The sequence below is a fragment of the Epinephelus moara genome, chromosome 13 (assembly GCF_006386435.1).
Source record: "Epinephelus moara isolate mb chromosome 13, YSFRI_EMoa_1.0, whole genome shotgun sequence".
Lineage (NCBI taxonomy): Eukaryota > Metazoa > Chordata > Actinopteri > Perciformes > Serranidae > Epinephelus > Epinephelus moara.
In genome coordinates, this window is record NC_065518.1 from 33,477,095 (window position 1) to 33,486,951 (window position 9,857).

The following is a 9,857-nucleotide window of genomic DNA, read 5'->3' on the forward strand; positions in this document are numbered from 1 at the left end:
GTCTGTCCGTCCTGGAAGAGGGATCCCTCCTCAGTTGCTCTTCCTGAGGTTTCTACCGTTTTTTTTCCCCGTTAAAGGGGTTTTTTTGGGGAGTTTTTCCTTATCCGCTGCGAGGGTCATAAGGACAGAGGGATGTCGTATGCTGTAAAGCCCTGTGAGGCAAATTGTGATTTGTGATATTGGGCTTTATAAATAAAATTGATTGATTGATTGATTGACAATTAGTTCCTTGATGACAAACCAGAGAGAGAGCAGGATTCTTAAAAAATATATTAAGATTCATATTCAGAACACATTTTCATGAATATTTATATCTATACAGTCTTATCAGACTGTCACCAGCTGACTCATAAGCATATCCTGTATTATTATATATGATTGGCAAAGAGCATTTAAAAAAAGCCATATATTTGTTTCTGAAACCCTGGCAGTGGCCTTGATTGTATCTTTAGGGGCAGCATATATGGTCGGGTGCTGTGTGCGACTCTTGTGCCTATTTTGTGCCAACTTTCAAGAGCGCAGAGGCAGGTTGCATCTTAAGTTGCTTCGAAACCATAACAAGCACCATATGATAGCCTGCTGACATATAATCCTGAGTGCAGGGCTGATCTTCTTCCAGGCATTGGACTAGGCAACAAGTCCTCCGGCCCATACACAAGAGCATTTCCTTAATTAACGCCCTTCGTGTTGTTAGGTTTGGGAAAAGAGTCAGACCATACTTTATGGTTTAATGAAATATGCTGGCATATATTTGGCTAATAATTCTTTGTATTAACAAAATCAGTTGGACAGTGTTGTCTTACCAACAAGCAGGATTTTTCCTGTTGTTTTTGTGTGGATTCATGCATTTGGTAGTTCCTAATGAATCCTAATGAATGTAACCAGTCATCCTCATACTTGTACAGTATTGTAGGGTAGATTTGTGTTTTCAACTGGAGCAGTGTCCTATAGCAGACTGTGTGTTGACTGAATATGAAGACATATTTAAACACTAAAATAACCCTCCTCCATCTGTTTTCATGACAGTCTTATTATTCAGGTTTTAGCTGAATAATATCTTTACATTCATATTTCTACACATTCATCCTAATAGAGTCAGGCCAGAGAATTTGGAGATATGGATTCAATATTTTCTTTGGCATAGCAACCGCACCCCCACCTCATCACTTTCCCATGCTGTCTCTGTCTATCTTTTCACTCCCTACACAAATATGATTTATACCTCCAATTAGCACACAAGCAGCCTTCATAACATTATCTTTATTTCTTTCATTCATATCATTTAACTGTACAATGAGCCCTGTGAATTTGATTTGTCATTTTATCGACTGGGACTAATCGATTTATGTTGAACAATCCAGCTTCTCCAAAGAAGAAAGTGGAAGAAAAAGCAGCCATGTTGTGATGCTGATGGATGGTACATTCAGGTATCTGCTAGTGTGTGTTGGCTGAGGTTCTTAGGAACTTAAACAGAAGGTTGGGTTGGAGTTCAAGCTGTTTTTTTTTAATTAACAATAATTAGTCTCTACTTGTCATGACTTAAAACACATCAAAGAACTTTTACACAGACAGTGGGGCTCCAAGAATTTTTTTAGAGGGGTGGCAAGATGGGGCTACTGAAAATCTTGGGGTTGCACACCAAAACCTAAAGCCAAGTAATTGTAATTCTGTTATGCTGATGTAGCATATAGGCTAGTTGAAACTAGCCGTTTCACTGTGCAGAAGGAAGTGTGCATCTATTCACTGATGCACATGACGGCGTGAGATGCTAGCTAACATTAGCTCCCTTGACCCAGTTGATGTGCAATGCAGAGCAGCCAAGAAACCACAGTAGATCGGAGGTTGGGCAGCATATTTCCACATGTTAGTGTGGTTGGCCAGCTGTCTGTCAGCAAAGTCAACAGAAAATAAAATGAAAGGCAAGACATTAACATCACAAAACATTTAAATTTCATCACCTCAAATTGGATAGCACTTTAAAATGCAGCACTAAAGCTCACTGAGTCAACGGAGTGCTGGACTATTAGGAAAGGACTCTTATATTTCACGTCTTTTTTTTTTCTTTCTTAAAAATAAACCGGTTAGTTTTCAGTAATGGGTGTCGGCAAAAAGCAAAAGCAAAATTAACCGAAACTGACATCCCTAATATGATCATTGAGGTGAGATATGTGTGTGTATTACAAAGCTGTTTGTATATAAATACTTAAGCAGAGGTAACCTCAGCCTAAATCAAAACAAAATATGATCCAGCTGTTACCAAACCAAATGGGCCAATTTACCAATTAAGTCCTCTCATTAGCTCACCTAGCTGTGTTAATGGACTTGTTGAGCAAGGAGAGAGTCAAAGCAATAACATGTTAATGTGATTACACTCAGTATCAGGAGGACAAGTTGAGAGGGGGCTGATTTGAATGAATGCTTGGACCAAATTGAGGAAAATGATATCGGGGTGGACTCGTGACATTGGAACTGAAGTGGGAAAAATAACTTTAACCTTTTATAACCAATTATTGAAATTGAAAATGATTGGTTTTTAATTATTTGAATGCATTCTTTGTGTTTTATTGGATGTTCTCCTTTGAGCTTTGTTAAATGTTTAATGGCAGAATTTTCCACATCTGTGAAAAACATGCACCTCAGTTTTCAGGAAAATCTGTTATATCACGCAGGCTCTTAACACCAAGGAGCGTTTAATTCCATCCGAAGAACACTTTCCTTCAAGTTTTATTTAAAATGTCATCCTCTCTCCTGTCTGTAATTCGGCATGCCACACAAGTAGAACACACTTACATTTGATTCTCTCTTCGAGCAGGATTAGCAGGACAATGTATTTCAAATTAAAGAGTACAATTGATCTCACATTTCAACAAAGCATGAAATTGTGAAAGTTAAAGTTTATGAAGATGATCAGATGCCATAATAGTATCAGTGAAGTCATCCAAGTCATGGTGGAGATACACATGTTTAATAATGCCTGAATGCCAGTGTCCCATTAACCAGCCTGTAAATTTTTATTACTCTGGTTCAATGGACAATGGACATGTACAGTAAGTGTGTGTGTGTGTGTGTGTGTGTTTGTAGTAATGTTTGCATAGGTCACTTGGCTGGTCAGGATCCTAATCACCCGGGCTATTAGAGACGGGTCAAGCCTCATAGGGCTCCAGTGGTTTAATGTATTAATATGTCTGTGTAGATTTTATAGTTCTAATACCCTGCCACTCATTAAAGAATGTGGTTTGGAATACTGACAGTAATAGCATCTCCAATACCTGCTGTAAATGGAACAAAGAATTAATCCTACATGGTATATGAAAGCATTTTAGATTAAACAATTCTGGAGGCAAGGGACCAATAAGGTGTCAGATATTTGTCTGTAAATATTGCCCTAAATTATAATAAGTTGCTTATGTAACCTTAAGACATACCAATCTTATATGTGAGTCAAATCCTATGGGTTTATTATACCCCACGTAAGCATTACAAGCAACATACCTGTTTTCCTTAGAAAGTGTTACAGTCATCCACCCTTTAGTTTTGTTTAAAGGAGCAGTTCACCCCAGAATCAAAAATATGTATATTTCCTCTTAGTGCTATGTATCATGTTTTGGTGTGAGTTGCTGAGTTTTGGAGATATCAGCCATAGAGTCTGCCTTCTCTCCAATACCATGGAACAATAATAGCACTCCAAAGGAAAAAAAAACAAACATTAATAGCGTCCTCCTCGGTGGAGCTGTAACTTTAGCTAGCAAGGTGAGCTAGCAGTAGATGCATGTGTCCTTCTGCACAGTGATGCAGTTGACGAAGAAAATAGTTCCTACATGAAACTGCTCACAATAAGGTCTGTGCATTATACTGAGTAACCAGATCATGATTTCGGGAAAGAGACATTGTTGTTGAGTTTTTCAAGTGTAATTTTTGGTGCTTTGAGCACCACATGATATCTCAAACACTCAGTGACTCACACCAATCTATACTGGTTACTAGTGATAAGAGGACAAAGTGTTCAGGTCATACAAATAACAGAAGGGAAGTTTGTTGAAGCTGTGTTCTGATATGTTGAAAGGGACAATTAATTAGTGTTGTTGTTGTTGTTGTCTTTGAGTATCCTGAAAAGCACTATATAAATCCAATGTATTATTATTATCATTATTATTATTATTCTTGTCTTGTCTTTGATGTTGGTTTGGATCACCTGCTTAATCAGTGATAGTGAAAACAGGTGTGCATCATTAGGTCCTCTGAGCACTGACCTGGCTCTGTCAAGTGGAGGAGGAAAAGGTAGACTACAACTGTTCTGTAGTAAATGGCATTCTATTAAATTTGGTGTATTCACAGCTTTGTCTGTGCCTAAATATGAATTATGATTGTCAGATGGAAACATTGCCTTTAATATTTTGTTATTCTGTATTCTTTACTGCCTGTATCTGTCTAGCTCAACCTTTGTTCACCTAGGTGCTACTCAGGTTGAGGGTAGAGACATTAAGAGGTGAGCTGTGCATCCCCATTTATAGTCTATGAGAAGCTTATTATTTTGCAACACTTGATCAGATGCAGTTCCAACACAGATTTGTATTAGACCAAGCAGTGGTAAACTCAATTTGGATGGACAACTCAGATCTGCCCAACAGCAAGCCAAGTGGAGGACATATTGGTGTGATTCCTGGTGGCCTTTCTATTTCTATGCTGAGGAGATGAAATGCCAGTTATACTTCATCATAACGTTTAATCGTTGGTAAGTGTGATGCATTTTCATGTATTTAAAAGCATCTATGCTGCATCATAAGTGATTAATGCCTAGAACACTTTGAAACAGACTTTTAAGACATTAGTCTGACACCCTCTAACATCTAAAGATAATGTGTCGTAAGTCAAGAGAGTTTTAAGTCACAAAAGCAGTTTTTGCAAAGACTGGGGATCTTTCAGTATTACTATTTGCAATACTGATAGCTTCAGAAAGAAAAAAAGGTGAACAGAAATTGTTGCAGCCCTCAAAATTCCCACCCAGTGAGTATGCTATATGATAGAGCTAGTTAGCTGACCACCATCCCCATCCAAAATAAGGATAGCCTAGTCATAAGCTAACAGTAGCTACTTGAATGTTTTGTATAACCCTACAGGCAAATCGTATATTTCAGCTCAAAGATCTCTAACTTCACTCATATAAGTAGTTACATGATGTGATTTTTTAATCTAGCAATATTCAGCTGAAACATACAGTTAGCTCGGAGGCTAATAGTAAACATTCCAGTAGCTAATGTTAGCTTGCAAATAGCCTCTACGGGGGTTTGCTAGCTTGCTAGCTATAGCATACAGCATACTTAAGGGGATTTTGAGGGCTACAGCAAATTCTTTCCACTTTTTCCTTCTTTTCTTTATCGTAGCACAAATGCGAGGACATGTCAAAGAAGCACTCCTGTTAAACCCCACAACTTCCCTTTCTCCTCCTTTTCCACAGCACAAGAGAAAAGACTGTGTGTATTCGCTTGAGTAGCATTAACCGGTCGGTATTATTCATAAGCCCCATCAGTCAACCTCTAGTTTATAGTCAAGAGCATCCATAAGACATGTGACACTAATTCATTATAAGTCACATCTGTAATGTTTTATGACTGTTGATATAGTGCATCAGTAAACATTATGTGTGTTTAAGAAAGTAGTTGTAGAGCTTTATGAATGGATTATGATTATAATATTTATAAATGCCCTCATAACGCATTATAGATGTGGTCTACATAGACCCACCGTTTTGAATGGACCCCTGCCCACTATGATGTGCGGGTCAACCCACAGGTTCTGCGGGTTGACCCATGGGTTACGCAGTTTGGTTAAGCTTGTTAGAAAATATCACAGGTCTTGGGCGGGTCATAAATGGACAAAGGCCTAACAACAAGTCCTAACAGCTACTTACTCGATATCTTCCTACATTTGTATTTTTCCAACAGAAAACATATTTTATATTGTGATAAATACTGGAAATTTACAAACAATATAGCCAACAGAAAGCAGGTTATTTTTAGCGATGGTCTTTCTATAAAATTTCAGCTCTGGTTTGTGGGTCGGGTTTGGGTCACTGATTACATATTTTTCAGGTCAGGCAGGGCAGATTGGTTCTCATAACGGCATCACTACTGTCCACAGTGCTGTTTTCTTAACCTCCCCTTTAAGTTCTTTAGGGCTAACCAACATCCACTGCTCTATCACGTTGGGCCTCAATTCCATATAAACTCCTAAGGATTTATTGCAGAGGTGTTGAATTAAACGATTGTACGACTGATTGTATCAAACATAGTGTATCTGGTAATCCTGGTTGACTTGGCGATAGCTGTTGTTACAGGAGGTGAGGTTTATAGGTGTCAGGATTCTGGCATGGGCAGCTAAATTCTCAGAGACAGAACAGAAGAGCAGCTGGTGTTTCTGTTAACAGTGAAGCCAAACAATTCACATTGTGTCCATGAAGAAGTCAATAATTGACCCTTTTCCTTAATGCCATGAGCAGCCAGTATCTGATCTCATGCTGCACATAGTGTGAGTAGTTTTCAACTTGACAGCAGGACACTGTAACAGGAGTTGGTGACCCTGCAGCTCTTTGTCTAACTGCTCACTGTGGCTGCTCCTGACTGTTCAGTCACTTCCAGCAATATTTAAAAAGATCTGCTGACAAGAATGAAGTAACATTCTTGATTGCATTTAATGCTATCCATGGCAACAAATGCACTGTATTTCCTGTGGCTGCGTTGCAATAAAAGTCACCCTATGTTTCACTGCTTTTAATGTGAAGCACCAGCAGAAGCATGTTCTGTTAGCATTAGCAGTAACTTAGTGCAGCTCTGAAACCATGTAAAGAGACAGCAAAACAGTAACCACCAATTCAGTGAGATGGAATTACGCTGGACTGCAGGCTGCATAATTTCTTTTCAATCACTACTTCAGTTAAAGCAGTGGCGGCTGCTGGTCTTTCAAACAGGGGAAGCTCACTTTAAGTTTACATCATAAAATTTGTCATATTGTAGTGAGGCAGTAACTTATAAAAGGAATATTTAAAGGCGCTGTATGTAAGAATGTGGCCAAAATGGTTACTGCACTCAAATTCAAAATACTGCCGCGAGTCGTGTCCGCCCCCCTCCCCTACAGATTCGAGGTTGCTGGACAGTGGCACACTGGAGACTGATTTGTTTGCCCACGGGCGGCTGCCGTGGCAGGGCCCCGTCACCGCGTCCTTGATCTTCGGTTTTCTAGCGGACCGTTCGAGCAAGTCCGGCTTCTCTGCTGCTAACGCTGCAGCCGGGATACAGCTCATGAGGAGCCGGCTGCTAATGCTATGTACCGGGACACTGCTAATGCTGCTTGCCGGGCTGCTGTAGCTCAGTTGCAACTTTAACTGATGCTGAGACTCTACTGACTGTGTGACTGGTAGACGGCAGTGGGTGGTGCAACAGGCCAAAACACAAGTTCAAAACATAAACATGATTTGCAGACCGTAAAATTTTTTTTTAAATGCGAATATTCTGGCTATACTATTGTTGTCGGTGAGATCAGTATGTTATATGAACATTATTCCTTAGTCTCTGTGACATATTAGGAGGATTTTATGACTATTTGCTTTATATTTCTTACATATAGCTCCTTTAATTAAAGCAGTTTTTCAACCACACTCATGGTAGTAAAACACACAGCCACAGCAAAACACACCTCAAAGATTTTCAGATGGGTTTCCAAACGGTGAAAATGAGCTAGGGCCTATATCGCTTATGGAAATAAGGAACTCCGGACGACACTCTGTCAGAAGACTCCATTTGCAAATATCCGCATGGGACTGAGCTCGAAATGCGACGATGCCGGTGTGTATTCCAAAAGCTCATGCCATAGGACCACAGCAAACCACCTGCGTTGAACACAAGAAGGACAAGCTGCAAGTGTCATTTCAAATCTTAAAAAACTGCTGGCATAATTACCAGAGCACAGTAAAAGAGGTTAAAAGGGAACACTTTTCAAAGATTATTTTATCCAACTGTCATAACCTATGCATATTATTTAAAACCATTGACTCTGTTCTTAATTTCAATTTCAATTTCAATTTATTTATTTAAAAAGGGACACTGCATATTAATGAACATATATATGTAAATATGCCAGATTATAGCTGTAGACTAGTTTCCATCTGTAGTCCCTTGAAAAGAAACAGAACATACACAATACAAGTACACAGATCATTCAAGACATATACATACAAGTACACAGAACAGAGTACAGAGACTGGTCGAGCTAGTGTGCAAAAAAGGAAATTGCTTACCATAAAGTGCTGGTGCATGTAAATAAAGTGCTGTTGCATAGATAAAATTTGGATTGCACAGATTTAAATAAATACAAATCTCAATTGCACAATGCCCTTAAAAAGTGCTAGTGCATATTAGATAAAGTGCTGCTGCATAATAGAAAATTGACCAGTACTAAATGAAGATTGCACATTGCCCTACTACATTACTAATAAATAGTACAGTTATAAATATAAAGTGCATACTGCATATTAAAGTGCTTAAGAAATTGCACGTGGCCCTATTGTACACTGCTCTGTTACATCAAGTTCATGGAGGTGATTACACATGGTCACAGATCTGATTGGTCCTAATCCACACCTTAAGAAGCCTCTTGAATGTTATGAAGCTGGATGATTCTCTGACTGAGAGTGGTAGGCTATTCCAGAGCTTGCTACCTTCATACGACATAACATTTTGTCCAACTGCAGTCCGCCTAAAAGGCACTTCGCAATCACCTCTAGAGGTGGCTCTGGTGTTTCGCATAATAGAAACATTAGTTCTTCTCTGTCTGATAAAATCATTTAGTGGTGGTGGTGCTAGTCCGTGTAAGACTTTATAGATCATGCAGGCAATTTTGAATTTTTTTAAATTTTCAAAACTGAACAGGTTGTACTTTGAGAGGATATTACAGTGATGATATGAAAAGGCTTTTTTGTCCAGGATTTTCAAGGCTTTTTTGTACAGGGACTCCACAGGTTTAAGATTCGTTGCTCCAGTAAACGACCAGCACGTAATACAATAGTCAATATGCGAAATAATCATTGAATGCAGGAAAGTTAAAGCAGCACCTTCAGTCAGAGAACCTCTTATTTGTTTGAAGTTATACAAGTTAAATTTTACCGCATTCGATATTTTCTTGATGTGACTCTTAAAGGATAGCGCAGAATCCAGAACAACCCCCAAATACTTAAACTCCTGAACAATCTGCAGCTCTTCTCCTTTGGAATGTAGTATCTTTACCGGTTGTTTTGAGAATACCATACACACAGTTTTCTTAGTATTCAGTAGCAGAGAGTTACTAGACAACCAGGACTGTATTTGAGTTGTTGCTAGTGTGAGAATGTTAGCAGCTTCTTCAACATTTTTTGCCGGAGTAAAAATTACTGCGTCATCCGCGTACATTTTAATATTAATAACACAACAAATATTGGGCAGATCATTAATATACAAAGAGAATAAAATCGGACCAAGGATGGAACCTTGTGGAACACCAGTAGAACACTCTAAGAAGGAGGATTTTACGCCGTTGACCTGTACACACTGCTTTCTGTTGGAGAGATATGATTTCATCCACATGATAGCTTGAGTGGAAAAGTTACAATAAGACAGTTTGTTAAGTAAAATTTGGTGGTTAACAGAATCAAAAGCCTTTTTCAAATCCAAAAATACAGCACCAACGCAGCTATTTTGATCTAAAAAGCACTTTGTTTTTTCCAAGAATAGAGAAATGGCTGAGTCGGTGGAATGGTTGGCCCGGAATCCAAATTGCATAGGATGCAAGGTTTTGGCTGATTTTTAAATGATCAATAAGTTGTTCGGCTA